General features: G+C 55.7%; 1 protein-coding gene across 1 annotated transcript in view; it reads left to right on the top strand.

Moving 5' to 3' along the window:
- The first annotated feature begins 634 nt into the window (after positions 1–634).
- Positions 635–18,542, top strand: part of FOXP4 (forkhead box P4) — an 84,895-nt gene continuing 66,987 nt past the window's right edge. The window contains exon 1 of the mRNA XM_054181563.1: positions 635–763. The gene's annotated coding sequence lies outside the window, so the exon portion shown is untranslated. The remainder of the gene's footprint in view (positions 764–18,542) is intronic.

Consider the following 18,542-nt stretch of genomic DNA (forward strand, 5'->3'; position numbering starts at 1 on the left):
AGCGGAGACTTTCCTGGCCATGAGCCGGTTCTGTCGCCTTCCCTTTCAGACCTGCCCCTGTAAATCATCTGGGTGGGTTTTTTTCCCCCCCCTAAACTAAACAAAATGTGGATGCTTCGCAGGCTGTCTCTGGGAGGGAGGTGCAGTCAGAAGGGACTTGCTCTAGATTTACCCTTGTGTAACAAGAAGCAGAATTTGGCCTGTTTCCTAGTCCGGGAGGGTATGCAATATCCATCAGCTGAGCTGGGCACGTGAATAATGCTTATAGCATCTTCCCTCGTCCTGGGGGATCCCAATAGCATGTACAAATCTTCCAGGCGCTCCTTCTGCCACTTCTAGGACAGATCCTGAGGTTGGGATCAGAGTGTCCTACACCAGATGCGGGAAGTGAAGGGAAAATGCTGCAAACAGCTGACCTCCATCAGGTGGAAATTAAACCCTGAGAGCTAAGCCCTCAGCTCGTTTAAATCAGCATCTGAACACGTGTGCTGGTGGAGTAGCACCAGTTCACACTGGCTGATTTGGCCCAGGGTGTTTTGCAATCCAGCCAATGCTCGTAGCTTCCACCGCGGGCGGCCCAGGGGCACCTGGATAAAAGGGGCTCGTTGTGGAGGCTGTGTTTCCCCAGGAAGATGGAGCCTCCCTCCCTGCCGTGGTATTTACACCCTCTAGGGCAGTGTGTTGGCACCGTGGTTCGTAACCCCACGTATGATGGATGAGGTTCATGCGCACATCAGGATCCCAGGAGCATTCCGTCTGGAAGGTGAGTCTTGACTGAAGTAGTAAGTCCCTGAAGCTGTAGATAAGGGCTGAACACCGGTGTGATAATTGTGTGTGATGTTTTATAGCCAGGAAAGCATACAGGCCGCTCTCCTAACCTGCCCTGTTTTGAATATTCCAGCTGTTGGGGCTCCCATCATATAGATTCATAATCGGTGCAAATCCTACAGTAGAAAAAGAAAATTCTATCCACAAATAGACAAGAAACTTTTTTTAATTAGCATGAACTGGAGATTGGAAGAAAAAAAAACCCCTTCAACTGACTGAGGGCTTTGTTTACAGAAAATCAGATGATCGTGTTTTGAGCTTTTAAAGCTGTTGTCATATTTTTAAGTGTTAGAGGTACTAAATGTTCTCCAAACAAATCTGTTCAAAACTGGCCTCCCCACTCCTGGCCTGCACAGATGAGGTGCTATCAGGCTGCTCCTGTCTCCTTATTTCTACTCTGAAAGATTGCTAGAGCTGACCTGCTTTTGAAGTGTTTTGATTTGGACAAAACCAGGATTTTTTGGTTGTATTTACCCTTGTTACTCGCTGAACTGCCTGTTCAGATCACCTGGCTGTTGAAGCACCTTGAAGCTTGTTCAGGAAATCTTCGTTTTAGTCCTACTGCAAACATTGACATCCAAGACAAGTTGGGGGTGAGCCCCCACCGCTGCTGTGCCGGAGCCTGGAGCCTGCAGTGCTGCCTGGGAGGGGATGCTCAGGGGGTCGGGTCTCTCTCGCAGGTGGCATCGACGCCTCCCTCCCCTCTAATATCTTCTTTTAAGTCTTGTTATGAAAAAGCTTGTGACCTCCCTTGGTCACATATTGCAATACTTTTGTACAAAGCTTTCCCTATCCTAAAGCTTCTTCCCTGCAAATGAAGCCCCTTTCTGCTCCTCCTGCGCTGGGAATACGGAGAGCGGTTGATCCCTGTTCTCTTTGCAGCAATATTTATACCGTAAGGCCGTTATCATCTGCCCTCCTTACCCTTCTCTGGGCTAGACTAAACAGACGCAGCTCCTCCAATCTCTCCTCATGGGTCATGTTTTCCAAACCTCTTATCGTTGCTTCTCCGCTTGCTTTTGAACTCCCTCCCGTCCACCCATCGCCCGCTGGCGGGCGGCAGGGACGCAGGCTGGGTACCCGGCTGAGCATCCCCGCGGCATCCCCTGCGCCCTGCTGCAGCCTCTCTTGCTCTGGCCGCGTTAGGCAGTTTGTTGGTTAATACCGAGCTTGTGATCAAACACAAATCCCGGTTCACTCTTCATTGCACTGCTGGCTCGCCCGCCTTTCGGAAAGTTGTAGTTTTTGCTTCTCATTCCTAAATTCGTGTCCGTGCCATTAGCCCGACTGCAGCTCACCAGGTCATTTGTTCCTCTTACCCAGGTGGTTTGAACGCTAATCCTGTCCCCCCAAATGGCAGCCCCTTCCCAGGCTGTTCTCACAGACCCTGCATGTGTACCCTCTGTGTGCATCTTAACTCACCACCGAAAATACTGCCTGGGCTGGGGACAGTCCCTCCCACCCCAGCCCTGAGAAAGCCCTTGCAGTTTGGTCACGAGCTGCTGATGGCTCCTAGTGGGGTTTCCCACCCAGCTGTGCTGCTGCAGGGGGATGGATGATTTCACCTCGAGACCGTGTTACCTTTATTTGCTTATGAGGATATTGGGGAGGCTGCACCGAAAGCCTTCCCGCAGCCAGCCTGTGTCGGATCGCCCGCTCTCCCCGTTTCTGCCGGGCCAGCCGCCTCGGCACGGGAAGGTGCTGCCTTGACACAGTATTGGAGACAAACCCATCTCCTCACCGTTGTCTTTTTAGCTCCTTACAAATTGATTGCTTAATAATCTATTTGTATATTTTTCTGAGTATTGATTTATTCTGACTAATCCCCCCCACACCCCCTTTAATCATCGATGTTGTGATTGTCTTGTCCAGCCCTCTGGGAGTTCCCCACCTGAGTTCCTGGAGATGGAAACCAACGGGTCAGCGAGGGCTTTAGTCCCCCCTTATGTACAAGAGGGGACCACGGAGGTTTCTCCAAGCCCAGCCCCACTTGGAGTGGTGACAGCATCTGAGGGGGAGTTCGTGACCCCCCTCAGTGTTGGGGCTCTGCGTGAAGAGCCCCCAGGTTGGATGCCGGGGCAACGGCAGCTGGGGGGCATGGGCTTGGCTTGGCTCCGTACAGCGACACTGCTCCTGCAGAGGGACGGGGGTGTGCCGGCGCCTGCAGCCTTCTTTGCGAGGCCATCTCACTTCTGCTCTTTGCCATGCCCGTCGCCTCGCTGCCTATCGCGAAAGCAAATCCTGAAAAACCACTTTACTCGCTCGGTGGGAATTTGGAGCTTCTCAGTTCTTTTCCCAGCCCATAAAAAAACGCCCATTCCCCTCCCTGGCTTGGTCCTCCTCCACCCCCTTCTAATTTCAGTGCCCAGGAAGGCCCTGTGCGAGATACTGATTTAAAACCCAGAAGCCAATACTTTTCTTTTCAAACCTCGGCATTTCATCTCTCCTCTAAGAAGGAAGGAAGCCCCTTTTGTTGAGTACACAGCCTGTAATTTCCCTGTCAGATCCTAGCAGCAGGTCAGTGTTGTGACTGACTGAGTGAGGATCGCTCCCTTAAGGGTAATTACACTAAATTTCCTTTTGAAGGACAGCTTTCTCTGGATATGATACAAGGAACCCGCTTTTTTCCATTCACTTAAATTCATGAATTCAGCGGCTGTCACCAAGCGCGCAGCAGTCGGGGACTTACACCCCTTCCAGCTCCGAGGCGAAGCCCGAGGAGGTGGCAACGGGGACAACGTGACGGAGCCCCCACCGCATGGTCCATGGGGGAGCTGAGCTGGGATGGACCACGCTGGGGCCGGGAGCTCCTGGTGGATCCGGAGGCTGGAAGAGGGCTGCAGACCCATCTGGGATTTCTCCTCCACCTCCGTGCAGCATCTCGCTGCTCTTCCCTTCCTTCCACCTGGGTGGCATCGCGAGGCTTCATCCATTACTTTCTGGCATCTCGATTGCTCCTGTGGGCTCACCCACCATGTGTCCAGGAGTCACTCATCAACAACAAACAGTTAAAAGGAAGAAAATAGGCTGGAAATATCAATGCACTTTGGTAACAATAAACCCTGCTTTTAATTTATGCTAATATGTAGGGTTGTGGTGACAGTAAGAACAAAATTACAGAGTGGCTTTCTAGCTGGTAATTATCCCTCCATTTTCGTTGCTCGGGAAGATGGACACACAATTATGCTCTCTTGCTGTATATTAATACGGATTCTTGACATCTTCAGCAGACCTGGAGCTGTCATCGGGCTTTTTGTCTACTTTAATTGAAAATTAATGGTTACTGTGTTACCACGGAAACCGTGGCAATGGACGCCAATAGCGCTCACATATCAAACAGGCACTGGTGGCATTGTCTGTCCGTGTTGACCTTGAAAGTTAAAAGAAAAACTTAAATAAAAAAAAAAGGGGGGGGGCGGAGAGGGGTAGGAAAGAAGGGGGGGGAAGCCCTTGAAAACAGAGGGTTGGATACTGCGAGTCAAGGGGAGGGGAGAAGGGGAAAAGAGGGCTGTGAAGGGAAAACTTGGTGCCTTTTGTATCTGGATTGGGGGGAAAGAGGGAGCTTGGAAATGAGAGCGTCGGAGTGGCGAAGCGGAGGAGGGTGTTGGGGCGTATGAACTGTACGGGCATCTTGTGAGCGGCCCCGGGGCTCTGCGGCCTCTAGGCACTGCGCGAGCAAGGGGGGTGTGTGGGGCCGTCAGTGTAAACCATGAAAAAAACCTTGTGAAGGAGCCCCGAGGAGGGCGGGCAGCACTGGGGAGAAAGTTAATGGTCTATGTGGAGATAAGAGAGAAGGGGGGGGGAAAGAGGCAAGGAAGGAGGAGAGAAATGGGCTGAAGGGAAGAGAGTCCAGATTTGCTTTGACTGGAAATACCGCCTGGCCGGTGGATGGTTGCGGAGGCTGTGGATTAGAGCAGCCCCGCGGTGCTCTGGAGAGTGTTTGGGACCCTGCGGCCCCTTCCCTCCCCCAGAGATAAGAGTGGGGGCCGCAGGGGGACCCTGCTCCAGCGCCTGGGACTGATCAGCTACTGGGAGGGCTGGGGGAGAGATGGGGGGCTGAGCCCGGGCAGGGACCCTCAGACTGGCTCCGTCTGGGTCAGAAGCAGGTGGGACTTTTTTCTTCTTCTGAGTGCAATTTTTAGGTAGGTTGTGCTTTCACTGGCATCAAACTTTGGCTGTCTCCTCTCTTCCCCAGCTTCCCCAGGGAAAATGGAGCTTGGAGCAACCTGGTCTGTGGGAGGTGTCCCTGCCCAGGGCAGGGGGTGGCACTGGATGGGCTTTAAGGTCCTTTCCAACCCAAACCACGCCGCGATTCTATGAAACGCAGCAGCACCTGCCCTTTGGGGGCTGTTTCGTGCCCTTTGGTGGGGCTGTGACCTGGGGAGGAGGACCCCGGAGCAGCCTCTGGAAAGGTGGAGCTCCAGCTCGGCTTGCCAGGGCGCAAACCCTTTCTGGGGAAACCATAGGGGAAGCAGAGCAAAGCTGTGACACTGGGTGACAAGTGGCTGGGTCTCTTCTTGGTGACAGGGTGGGACGCGAGCAGGGGATGGGCAGCAGCCGAGGGGAGTCCCCAGTTCCTGCACCTAAACGAGCTGCATAATTGGCCTGGCTTTTCCTCCTCCTTTCTTGCTCTCCTTGAGGTTCCCATGACCCGTCGTCCTGCTTTTAGCCGGGGCTGGAGCACAGGGAGAGGCAGCTGCTCCGCTTTCCCATGCGCAATAAAATGCCACCTTAGAGCACAGGGAGTTGCAGCTGGTAAGAAAGTTGTCACCCCCCCGGTGTCCCTGCTGCCCCTGCCTGGGAGGAAGGCAGAGATGTCCTGGCCAAGAAACACTGCGGAGATTGGAAGTAGGTGGAGTTCTGGTGGGGAAGTGACAGAGTGACATTTCAGAAACCCCTGCGAAAAGGCAGATATTCCCCAGGCACCCACGGCTGCTTGGCGCTGCTCGGTGCACCCTCCCGTGGGACAGCGCTTGGTCCGCCCAGCCTGTCCCTGCTGCCGCTGGTCTGGCTGCCCTGGGGATGGCAGAACGTGCCCAGCGCATCCTCTCTCCCCTCGCAAACATCTCCAGATGCAGCACCGAAGTGAACCCTGGCCTCTTCAGGAAGGTGATCGGGGGCCTTTTAAAGCCGGGAGCCTGTCCTCCTCCCGAGCAAACAAGAAGACAAACACAGCCGAAGCACGCCTGAAAGCCGGAGTCTTTTTTTTCATTTTCCCCGCATCCCTGATCCCAACCTTAATCCCCGCTCTGAATCCTGTCAGCCCGGCTGTTCTAGCACTGACATTGCTGCAGGCATCTTCTCCGCTGCCTTCCCTCAGATCTGCCTCCTCCTGGGACGTCTAAAGAGGACTCGGAGATTTCTGTGTTACTGGATGATTCGCTCTGTGCCCTCCAGCAAAGCGCCGGCTTCCCTGGGGGAGGAGGCAGGCGGAGGGGGGATGACAGGGGTTGCGATGCCGGTGGATGCTCCGGCATGGCAACGGGGGCTCGGGGCCGGCGTGCGGTGGCTGCAGGCTCTGGACGCTTCATGGGGGTCCACCAAAAGCAAGAGGTGGGCAGGGAAAGGTGCTGCTGCCTCTCGCTGGTGCTGGCACTGGTGCCCAGTGAGGGAGATGGAACCATCACCCCAGGACAGCGTGTACCGATTTTGCTGTCAGGTCGTTACAATAATGATGCGCTGGAGTGTTTTGCCCAACCCGCCATCGATCAGAGGCTGTAAATGCTCGGTGATAGACACATCACCAGGCCAGGGGCTGCCGCAGGAGAGCGGCTCCGGAGAAGCCTGTCTGCCTTTCTCCTCGCCCACCCACACGCACGGCCTGGCTGGGGTGGGGATGAAGTAGGGGAGAGCAAAGGGTTTCTCCAGGACGCGTCTCCCAGCGCTGTGTTCAGAGGGGCAGGTGCCACCAGCCCTCTCCCCTGCTTGTGTCACCCTGGGAGCATCTGCTCCCAGTGACGGTGCGCAGACCTGGGCTGAGCCCATCTTGCTGTAACCCTCCGAGATGCAACGGGGGATAGAAAGGGGGGAAAAAGCCTGTAGGCGGAAATCTTGCTTGGCTATGTCCAGTTGCAGCAATGGCACAGGACGTGGATTTCTGCCTCTGCACCTCTGGAGCTCATGTGATGCCGAATCCCCCCTCTCTGCACCTCTGCCTCGGGGCGGGTGGACAACCAAGGTGGTTCCATGGCTGCGAGCCCTGCTCAGGCAGGTTTCCTCACTGGAAACCAACCAAACCCAACTGCAAACTCCCCCGCAGGCATTTCCCTCGCCTGGGAGAGGGATGGCGATGTCTCACACCCACCCTCAGGCTCTGCAGCCCCTTCCCTGCTCCCCGTGGGGACGTGGTGGAGGAGGACGGAGACTGGCAGCTCCGGGTACCCCCAATGTTGGAAACGCCCCGAGAAACCCCACACTTCAACCTCTTGTGCACTGCGGTAAGGGAAGGAGCAGTGTCTGTAGGACCTTCAAGATGGAAACAAGGCAGAGCTCAGTTACAGGGTCACGGGTAGGGTCTGCCCCACTGCTGGCACGGACGGGGGGGGTCTGTCCCCCGTGAAACCCACTGGGGGCAGCAGGGACCCCCCCCCAGGCACTGGCTCCCTCTCTCCATGCTCTCATCGCCGTTGTCAGAGGCGTCTGAGCGGGTGTCAGGCCGTGGCATAAGGCTTTTACTGGGTTTTATGTGGGCGCTTGGAATAGGGGCTGCGGGTGGGGTTTTTTTATTCTGTGTGTGGGGACTTTAATAGTACATGTTTGGATTTTATTAGCCTGCGTACGTGGGTTTTATGACAGGAAAGGTGGGCATTTTAATGAACTGCTTAAGACACAGGAACAAGAACGGAAAGACATTTTCAATGGCCCTTTAATAAATAACAAAGAACCCATCCATTTAAATGTTGTAAGCAATAAAAAATATGTATATATTGTTGAACATACATAGTTCCCGTGCAGTTAAAATCCATTATTAGCCTAAAAAGCTAACTGTGCCCGCTACCCAGAGAAGAATATCTTTGGTTTTGGGGTTGCCCGTGCACGATGCGGGAGGCTCTGAGCTCTTCTGCAGACCGGGGGCAGGAGGGACCAGTGCCGGGGTCGGTCCCTGGTGACTGCGCGGAGGCGTTGGAGGGGCTGCCATTGCCCGCCGCGCTCGGTGGAGTGTCCCAGCAGCGCGGGGTGGCTGGAGAGGTTCATCTTGGAGCACCGCTGTGCCATGTGGCAAGTCCCGGGATGCTGAGAGGAAAGAATGGGACCATAAAGGCCTTTTCTCTGCATCTCCGGGGATGCTCCGCGATGCGCCCGGCCGGTGCTGAGGCCGTTGCGTCGCCGAGCAAACCCCGCGCCAAATTCGAGTGACACCTTTTGCCTGGTTCTCCCGTTTTTTGAACGCCCGCAGATGAACACAAAGTGGACTACAAACCCGGCCGAATCCTGCAGAAACCCGATGCGGGGCCGGGGGGGGGGGGGGAGGGCTGGATTCCTGCAAGAGCCTGAAAATATCTTTCTTTTTTGAAATGTTTGTATAGCATGACTTGGCCGATTTACCTCATAATATCTCACGTTGGCCTAAAGCCGAGGGCATTAGCGAAACTGTGAGCCAGATAAATGATTCTAGCGCTTTTTCTTCTTTGTATCTGCTGTTACAATAAAAAAGGGCCTTTTCCATCCAACTGCCCTCCCGTTAACCCAGGTGGTGCCGGGCCGGGCAGCGGAGGGGGTGCGGAGGGGAAGCAGGGGCCACGTTGTTTGCACAGCCAGGAGTGGAAAAAGCCATGGAGAGCCTTTATGCTTCCTGGCAGAGCCGGGGTAGCTGTGGAGGCGGGGGCTGGAAGCCTGGAGATGCGAGATCTGCGGGTAGAAATGTTACCCAGAGGAGCTGGTTTGATGTTCCCATGCCGCGGCGTTAGATACGGCTCCCAGCTGATGGACATCTTCTCCAGAGGCTGCCGACTCCCTCCAGATGCCATCCAGGTGGTCTCCAGGGAGGCACCCACACCGGTGCTCAACCTGGGGGCAAGAGGATTTGGGGTTCGTCACCTCCTGGCTGATGTGACCCACAGCAGGAGATGACACAGGTGAAGAGGTGGCACGTCCTGTGTTGGCCAGGGGCGTCACCTGGGGCCACAGGAGCTGATGGAGGAAGCGTCCGCATCTCCTCGACAGAGTGCAAACCCCCTCTGTGCCCGGGGAGGTGTAATAAGGCACGTAGAAGCCACCGAAGCCGCCCAGCAAAGGTTCACTTTACAGAGGCAAAGGGGCTTTAATATGAAATAACCCCAATTAACCTGCAGCAAATTCCCAGCCCTTATTTTTCCATGCTTGCAGGGAGAGGAGCGGGACCCGGAGGCCCAAGGAGCGGGTTTGGGCTGCCTGGGGAAGGCTGTAAAAATTGCTGGGGCAGGAGGCGGGGGGGGTCAGGGGAACCAGCGGGGTCCATCTTCCCCCGGTCTCCAGCTCAAGCCCTGCAACGAGAGCGCGCTGTGACCCGAAGCGAGGAGATACTGATTTTACTCTGTTAAATTGCTTTAAAAAAGGGCAACACCATCAACACTAAAAGTGTTGGGATGCTCAGTGGATGGTTCAGACTCAGAGCTGGGGCGGTTTTGCTGGGACGTGGTGGCTCCAGTCTGGGTAAAAGCCGGCTTTTCAGCATTTGGGTGAATTTGAGCTCATTTTTGACACTGGTGGGACCTCACCTCCGAGATCTGTAGGATGCCGGTGAAATGCCAGACTCGTCCCAAACCAGTTGTAGAGCAGATGTAGGAAACGATGAAGCAAAGTGTGGATTATTACGCACAAAACCTCTGGAGAAATGGGTTTTTTAAGAAGTGATCAGCCGTACGAGGAGGTGTGTTTGCTAAATTTAATTGAGGTAATTCAAACACGGCGGAAGGCTTTCGGGACGCTGGTTGTAGAGATGAGGTATCGCAGCTAACGCCGTGTACCCGCCGTCATTACACACCGAGGGCCGGGACCCGGACCCCGCCGAAGGCAGGCGGAGCGGTGGGCCAGGGGGTCTCCTTTCAGGAGGTCTGTGCCAGGGAGATACGATACTCGGGGCTATTTCAGCACAAAGGGGCACATTCAGCCCCGGCGCGGCTCTCCCGGAGCCCACGGCGGTGCGTCGGGGCAGGGATATTGGGAATCGCTGCCAGTCGGGCTCTTTCTTACAGCCATCCAACCGCGGCTGCATCTACGCTCGGGTACCTGATTTGGCCTCTGGGAATTACGCCGCAATTAATTGCCGGTTTCCTCGGCGCTGGGATGGGGCTCTGGAGGGAGCCCAAATGCCGGATGGGGGTGAGCCGCGCACACCCCGTTTGGGCCGGGTGAGGTGCGCACCTCCCCGAACGTTGGTGACCTCATGCCGCAGACATGGATGAGGTCACTGGGATAATTGCTCTCCCCAAACGATGTATCTTGCGGGAAGAGGATGTTGTGAAGCCGGAGAACTTGCTAGGGCAAAAAACACAATACATCGCACCCCGCTGGCCAAGAGCGCTCCGAGGGGAAACTCATCCGCAGAGCGTGCCAAGACCTCCGAACGCTAGACTGCAGGGGCATGGCAGGAGAAGAGACGCCGGCAGCCGAGATGCGGCGTTAGGGGAAGCCGGGGGGGGCTGATTGCAGGAGGAAGGCGTGCGGTGCCTGGCGGGGAGGGAGAGGGGCCTTGCAGGGACCTGCCCTCCCCAGGGCACAGCGTGGGTACGGACGCCCAGCTCTCCCCGACGCCAGAACGGGCTGCGCAAGGGCTTTTCCTTGGGGAAAGAGCTGCGTTCATTTGGGAGCTTCTCCTTCGCCTGCCGGGCTGCCTCCTTCCCTCCACCAGCTCCTTCTCCCCCGGTGAAAACTCAGCTTCTGCCACCCCGGGACGGACAAATGCAGTTGCCCAACGGGGTGCTGGGCTCTGCCGCTGCAGCTTCACTGCCTGGATGAAACCTCCGCAGCGCCGTGCCTCAGTTTCCCTACCTTCATCGTGGCAGGAGCGATGCTCTATTACCCCGGCAAAGCACTCGGCAGAGCTTTGCTTGCAAAAATGCCCCAGTTATCACTCATCTAACCCTCCCTTCCCTCGCCAGGGAAAACTCGGAGATGTTTCATCCTGCGGTATAAAGTTGCTGCCGCCTGAGAGAGACGCGGGCTCAGCTCTTCTCAGCCCTCGCTCAGGGTGGTGTTCCTTCACCGGGCTGGTTTCGGCTGTTTCTTCTCCCCGCAGCCTTGTGACAGGTATTTGAAAAGAAGCTGAGAATAGTCCCATCAAACCTTTGCAGTCACTGGGACAAGCCAGACTTTAAGGAGACTGAATATGAGTGAGTTTCGCAGGAAAACAAACAGAAATACTTAAGGCACCGCACCAGGGGGAAAAAAAAAAAATAAAAAAAAGAAAAGCGGGGAAAAAAATAGCCGCTCTATGGAAAAAATCAACTCTTTCCTGAATAAAGCAGAAAAAAATGCTGCTGTATTGAGCTGTGACATATGGTTACACAAATAGAAACCACAGAGGGGAAAATCATGTTTTCTCTTTCATTATTTATCACTCTCTAACTGTCTCCAGCTGGGTGAGTAAACAGCCTCATTGGGCTGTAATGAGAACAGCCTGCTGCCACTGTGCTCCGGGCTGCCGGAGCCCGATGGTGCGCGGCGCGTGTGCAAGCCGGCGTGGGACACGCCAGCCATCCCCGTGGCCGTCCCCGGCCGCCCTTCGGTCCTTGCGGCATCGCCGCCAGCGCCGGGGGTCCGGCGGGATGGGGGCACGTGGCCCCGGCACCCGCAGCATCCTCCCCTCGGCAAGCGCTAACAAGGCGCAGGCTCGGCATTAAATTAAGCGGGCTGCTCCCGGTTATTGTTCAGGGGGAATTATGTGCCCAATTTCCCCCCTGAGCCGCGTTGCAAATTGACTCCTAAGTGTCCCGTGAAATGGCTGCATAATTTGCGCATTTGCGAAGCGGCGGCAGGAACGCGTCTGAGAGCCGGGCGCTTTGCTTTGCTTCCTTCTCCACCTCGCTCGGTTCTCAGCCGGGTTTATTGCCACCTTTCGCCCACCCCGCGGCTCTCGCAGGGTTTAATGGCAGGGTCTGTGGGCTCTGCCGCTCTCTGAGTGCGTCTTCCCTCCCGACCCATCTTCAGCGGCTCCAGAAAGCGAAGTTTCGTAGCTCTCGCCTCTCTGGGGACCAGAAGTCCCTTCCCACACCCTGGGAGCCCCAGCGAGGAGCCCCTGCGGATGGAGGGCAGCTGGCCCCCATCTCCCAGATCCCACTGCATTTTCCCATTTGCTTTACTGGGCCGGGGGGGTGGGGATCAGACTTGAAGATTCAGATCCCCCTGATTAGGGCAGGCTTTGGATTAGGCTCTGAATTAGGTCAGGGTATGGGATGTTTCATCCTCCCAGTTGCTTTCGTCGTTCCCTCCCGCATCTTTTCCTGGGGCACGGCTGAACCGGAGCCTCCCCGGCCAACACGCCGCTCGTACCCGTGAACCGAAGGGCGAGTGACACGCGTGTCATCGGGCACAAACCACCACGGCAGCCCCTGTCCCTCCCGGTCCTTGCACCCAGCGCAGGACCCTCGGGAAGGCGCAGCCATCGCGAGCGCCGCGTAGCACCGAGACACCGCGTCCATCGGGGCCTTTCGGGGGAGAAAGGTCTTAGCCCAGAGCCAGCGAGTCCTTGAGCATCAACAGCGGCGACGGGTGATTTCCCATGAAGATTAACCCATTTCTCAAGTCAGGAACGGCGGCAGCCGTCCCCTCTGCGCCGAGTGGCGTTTTGAGCGGATCCGAGCCCTTCCGACAAATGAAAAACTATTAGTAAACGGAAGCATTTTTAATGAAAACTGACCCAATTTGGAATGCCACTTCTCCTCCCACCTCAGGAATAGCGTGTGCCAGAGTTTGAGTGAAATTAGGTCATTGTTGAACAAAGGTCATGAAAGAACATGAAAAGCTTTTCAGTGGGAAACCCCAGTTTTTATGGCTTTTTGTGGAAATCCCCTCCCAAATAAAGTTGTAAATCGAGTGACAAAAAGGCGCACGGAGCAAATCATCCCTGTATTTACCCAGTGTGCCCGGGACTGGTAAAAAAATCAACGTCAGATTTCGCCCCTTCTGAACTTGCGGTGAGTTTGGGGAAGAAAAAGAGAAGAACCTGGTGAGAACCTGACTTTTTTTTCCCTACTAAATCTTTGCGTCCTTCAAACCCGGCCGTTGCTGCAGGATGGGGATTTGGGTGGGTGTCCCGAGAAACCTGGGTGCTCCGGGGTGCGGGGAGGGCTCGGCTGCGCCTCTGATCCAACCCCGCACCGAAGCACCTACTCCCATCCCATCGGCTTAGCACTCGAACGCCCGCCTTGCTGAATCAAAGCCCTTCTTACAGTAAATACTCGCCGAGCTTTCACAACCGCCATCGGATGATCTAATCCCTGCCCGTTTCCCTGGGAAGGGATTGCAGAGGCAGCTCCTTTCCGTAGAAAACGCCGGGCGGATGAGCGCCAGGCTTTGGAATCGTTGGGAAACTTTTACAGGGAAGTAAATAAACATGGAAGTTTTGGGGGTTGGCTCACCCAGGAAAGTTTTCCAAAGCGCAGGGGAGAGTTGAGGGGGGATCCCGGAGGATTAAGGCCCCCCCAGTGCCAGTTCGAGCCCAGCCGAGGCATGTGCGAATGGAGCAGCAGCCCGAGAAACCTCTCTGCTCGGTTTCGGGAATGAGATGGGGGAAAAAGAGCCCTGAATCCTGCGACAGAGGCGGCTCTGAGCCATTGTTTGGCATGGTTTTTAAAGGCGCCAGTGTGCGCACACACACACACACACACGCGCGTGTCTGCAAATGCAAACTCAGTGTGTGTTTTCCCCCTCGCTCTTTTAACCGAAGTTGGGTCCCGATGGCATCTGGTTTGGGCGGTTGCTCAAGGTGCTGGTGGCGACTTCCCCGTCTGGTCTTGCGGAACCAGCTCACCCCTGCCGCTGCCCATCCCTGCTCCCGCGGCTGCCCGGCTCCGGGCCCCGCTGCCACCCCATCCCCATCCCGGCACCGCCGAGGGCACGGCGAGCGCAGCCACCGGCTGCACCAGGGCTCGTGGCACAGGTCCCTCTTGTCCCCGAGCTCATGGAGCTGCTCTGTGGCCCCGGTCGGGATCCCGGGGTTGCTGCAGCATCGTTAAAGCGGAGCAAGGCGGCGGTGGACCCCTCGGTGGGGGAAGCGGCGTGAGAAGCCGAACTCCGGCCCCAAACAAAGCGCTTTTGTGCTCCCGCCGGAGCGTGAGCAGGGATGGCTTCCTGCTGCCCCACTTTTGGGGGCTGCTTCCCTCTTCCCGTGTCCCATCCTGCTGCTGGAGCATTAAATGGGCCAGATCCTGACCTCCAGAGCCTTCCTCCAAACCCACATCTCCATCCAAGCGCATCTCGGCCCCAGCACCGGCTGCTTCGCCACCTTTCCCTCTCCTTCTCCTCCTCCTGGCCGTGCCGTTAGCATCCTCCCCGTGTAAATTTTAATGAATTGTCATCAGACCAAAGTAATCACCAGTCGGCAAAACTTAATTTTACAAAAAGACAAAAAGAGGCTTCGCTCTAATTGATGGAAAATTGGTCGTTTCTTGTCAGGTTATTGTTCATTTCCCGCCCGCTAATGACTCCGCTCCCGCCAGCCGTGCCCGGCCTGGGAGCCCGGCGAGCGTCTCCCGGCTCTCGCCCTAAGCAGAGTCTTTATGAAACAGGAGAGGAAGAGGAATATTTTCATTAATAAACTTTCAATGCAATGGAAACTTTAAAAAGGAGCAAGGAAGAGAGGGGCGAGGTCCTGCCCGGCAGCCGCCACGGGAAGCACTCGGCTGTTTCCATCACAGCACACAAACAGGCAAACGGCGTCGATAAGAGAGAGCCGATTACATTTTTGGATGCCTTTCTCTTTTAATCACCCGAGGTGAGAGCCAGGTGATCGAGGCTGGAGCCCTGGTGCGAATCCGGCAGAACTTTGCTGAGTTTGTAGACTCGGGCATCAGAACCGGTTTTTAACGGGTCTCGAACCAGGTGCTGTCCCTTTGTCACATTCTTAGGATGGGGGAAAAAAGATGGATCGTTTTCATACCCTTCAAATATTGGCAGCCCAAAGGAAAACAGACCTGCCTCGTGCTATCCCAACCACTGTTATTTATGGATCACGTTCCGGTTGCACCCAGGGACCCTGGTCTGGTCCCATCTTGTTCGCGATCGTCTAAACGCACCCGTGGAGTCGCGTCCCTGGGGCGAGGCAGCCCCCGGCCTCCCCGCGCCGCTCCACGGGCTTGGTCTACACAGGCTATTACGGTAATTTGATAAGCCAGTTCTTCGTGATATGAATCTTCGCCTTCGTTAAAGGGAGGAAAAAAAAAAAAAAATTGCATTTTGATGGCTCACAGGGACAGTTCATTAAGCAATCAACTCTTTTAATGAAATATTTCTTTGTTAAAATATTCATTGATCTGCCGCGGGTTTGCGCAGAGGAAGGGAAGGACCGTGCCCCAAATGCTTTTCTGTTGAGTCTTCCCAAGCAGGAGCTTAAACCGGCGGGTTGTGCCCCAGCCTTGCGGACGCGGCAGGTCGCGCGTCAGCCCTTGGCCGGCGCCCGTCGGGGAACCCGGCGAGATCCGGGGCTGAAACGAGGATCTCGGGCTTCCGAGATATTTGTTCCGCTGCCTTTATCCTGCTATTACGCCTAACGATGGCTGAGGTTTTACGCACCAGGTTTTGGGTCTTCTCTGGCGGGGGCGGGGGGGGTGTGTGTCAGGGTCGGCTCTGGTCCAGCGTGGGCAGAGCGGTTTGTGCAGCCTGGGAATGTCATTGCAGAGACGGGGGGAAAGTTGGGCCAAGAATGAGTGGAAATGGGCAACTGTGGAGTGGGCAGAGCCGGCGGCGGTGGTCAGCGTGGGAAGAGAAGGGTCCCAAAGGGAGGGACTGGTTCTCCCGGCTGGGTGCGAGGGGATGCAGAACCCCTTTGCACCCGCAGGGCAGGAGAGGTCCTTTTACATCCCACAGGGATTCAGCCAGATGCTCTGGCCCCGGTGTAAGAACAAGGAGGAGGGAGCTCCGGGAGCCAGGATGGAGAGTATTGGCAGAAGAAGAAAGAGAGGAGGGGAAAAAAAAAAAAAAATATATATATCAAAGAGTGAGAAATGAACAACTGCAGACAAAGCGCCGAATCTGGCCTCCCCCCTCCTTTCTCCAACCTTTACACCATGAGTAATCCCCGCCGCTCGGCACCGTGACGGCTCAGACAAGGAGTCACCGCGCGCGGGTAAAGCATCTCCCCGAAGGAAACAATGCAGACAAACACGGTGAGTGGTGAACGCCGGCGTCCTGCTCTGGATGAGTAACGTTATTGGAAAAGCAGATAAAGGAAAAAAAAAAAAAAGAGAAAAGGGGAAAGGAAAAACAAAAAAAAGAACAAACCAAAAAACCACACCAAACCACAGCACGTGCTGGTGAGGAGAGAAAAGCCAGGTGTCTCCGTGTGCTGGTGGCATGGCACGGTGCGACACGTGGGCTTCCGCGCGGGGGTACGGCTCCGTGGGGGACGCAGGGTGCCCCGCCGCGGGGCGACCCGCAGCCCCTCCGCTGGCAGGCTCCTTCCCCTCCCGCGCTGAGGCTGTGCAGGCGCGGAGGGAAATTGGTCACTGTCTGGAGACCCCACACGCCACATCCTTTTCTCCGTGTGTGGGAGCCGCACACCCAGGCGCTGGCGTTTTCGCCTGTCTCTCCTTTAACCTTTAACTTTGGCTCACGAAAGCCCAGCTGAGTCCCGTCTGTCTGCGCAAGTAGGGGAAACTGAGGCACGGCACTGCTGCAAGCCGGAGGGGCTGCAAAGCCCCCGCTGTGCCTGAGTTGCTGCACCCCTCCGCAACGTTCCCCCCAAAAGTCTCTCCTCTATGTGCAGCTCCCAAGCGGAGCCACCAGCCCCTGAGGGTGTCAGGACCCTCCTCCCCGGGGGGCTGCTCCCCTGGGGAAACGCTGGGGGGCTTTTTGGCTGAGGGCAGCGGGGGCACGCAGGCTGGGGCAGGGGGGGGCGATGCCGGCCCTGGGGGCAGACAGCAGCCTGTCGCTTTAAAAGGGAGCCAGGAGCCTCTCATCACTTACAGTAACTCGGTGCATCATTTCTTTGCCTTACGCAAGAGGCGAGCGGGGTCCAAGAGCTCGGCGTCGGCCGCGGCCCTGCCAGCACGTCTGGGCAAAGCCGGCTTCCTCCGGTGGCTGGCGAACGTGGGCTGAGGCCACGCCGAGTCCTCCCTCGAGGGCTCTGGGGGGGGGTCTCCTCGGGACCCCCGGCTCCACCAGCCCTGCGCTGGACGGGGATGCGGTGCCTGGAACGGTGGGTTTCGCCCGAGGAGGACTCATCCCGCATCCTTCTCCGGCGCATCCTGGCTGCAAACGCTGCCAAGATGGACCCTGGCATGGCTCAGTCCCGGACCCCCCGGGAGGCGAGGGAGAGGATGGAGGGCTGGGCTCCGAGCGCTGCCGGGCGCCGCAGCTTCACAGGGTGCTGCTGCAAGAACTGCAGGAAAGGGGCTGGTGTAATTTGGGTGGAAAACCAGCTTTTCTACTCATCTCTTGAAATTTCCACCTTGGAAGGGATGGGAATTTGGGGCTTAGCTGTGCCAACTCATGGCTTTCTCCCCAAAACACTGCTCTGGAAGGGAAAAAGTAACTTTCTTCCCTTGTTCTCCCTATTTTCCCATTCCAATTTTTTTTTTCCCATTCCCAGTTTTCTTCTTTTGCTTCTTTCCGTCTGTTTTTTTCCTCTTTATTTTGCCTTGAAAGGAGGAGGGAGAGAATCGGAGACAAGGCAGGAAGCAGAGGGGTTCAGGGAACTCCTTCACATCTTCAAAAACACATTTTTTCCAATGAACATCGTTAGAAAAGTCAGGTTTTCTTCTTGAAGTTACTCATCCCATTGAAGAAAACACAGAAAAATGAGCTTCATCTCTTATGTTCTCCACCACCCATTATAACATGGGGCAAATGGGCTTTAAATCCGGCTTGGAGAGGACTTTCCCAGAAGGATGCGGATGCTGCCCGGTTTGGAGCTGCTTTGCCTTGAGTGGGATTTAGGACAACCCCAAACTGACCTTTTCCATGATTTCCGCTTTCTGTCAACCTTAGAGCAGCCAGAGAATATTTCCATTCCAGGTAACCACAGGATCGAAAACTTTTGGTTGAACATTTTCACTTTATAAAGGTTTTCAATGTTCTGGTTAGAAAAGCACTTTCGGGAGGAGAGAAAAAAAAAAAAAAAAAAAAAGACTTTGCCAGGAGAAACAATTTCCCACAAATAAAGAGTTTGGGGATCGATTGCAGAGGCATGAGTGAGGATGAGCACCACGCTTGGAAGAGCTGGAACGTGTCATTTTCCTAGGAGAGACGAAGGACACTGCGTTTGGGACCTGTCACTTACCTCACACTAACTCCCGGTTTTGCGGCCGCGTGTCTCAGCGCTTTATAACCGGACATTATGTGAGATATTTAATCCAAGAGCTCTGAATCCTGCTGCCCCTGTTACACCATTTGGAGATGATACGTGCCTGAAGCTTGCTGCAGAATAAAGGAAGTTTTCTCCTTCTTTTTTTCCTCTTTTGGGAGTTCAGTGCTGCAGCACGAGCATCCGTGGTCTCTCTTGCCGTCGCCCTCCTGGGAATCTCCTGGCCTCCCCTGCAGCATCCCTGATGTCCCCGTGGCAACGGGCTTCCAGCCGA

Source organism: Rissa tridactyla, chromosome 21, assembly GCF_028500815.1.
Source record: "Rissa tridactyla isolate bRisTri1 chromosome 21, bRisTri1.patW.cur.20221130, whole genome shotgun sequence".
Taxonomy (NCBI): domain Eukaryota; kingdom Metazoa; phylum Chordata; class Aves; order Charadriiformes; family Laridae; genus Rissa; species Rissa tridactyla.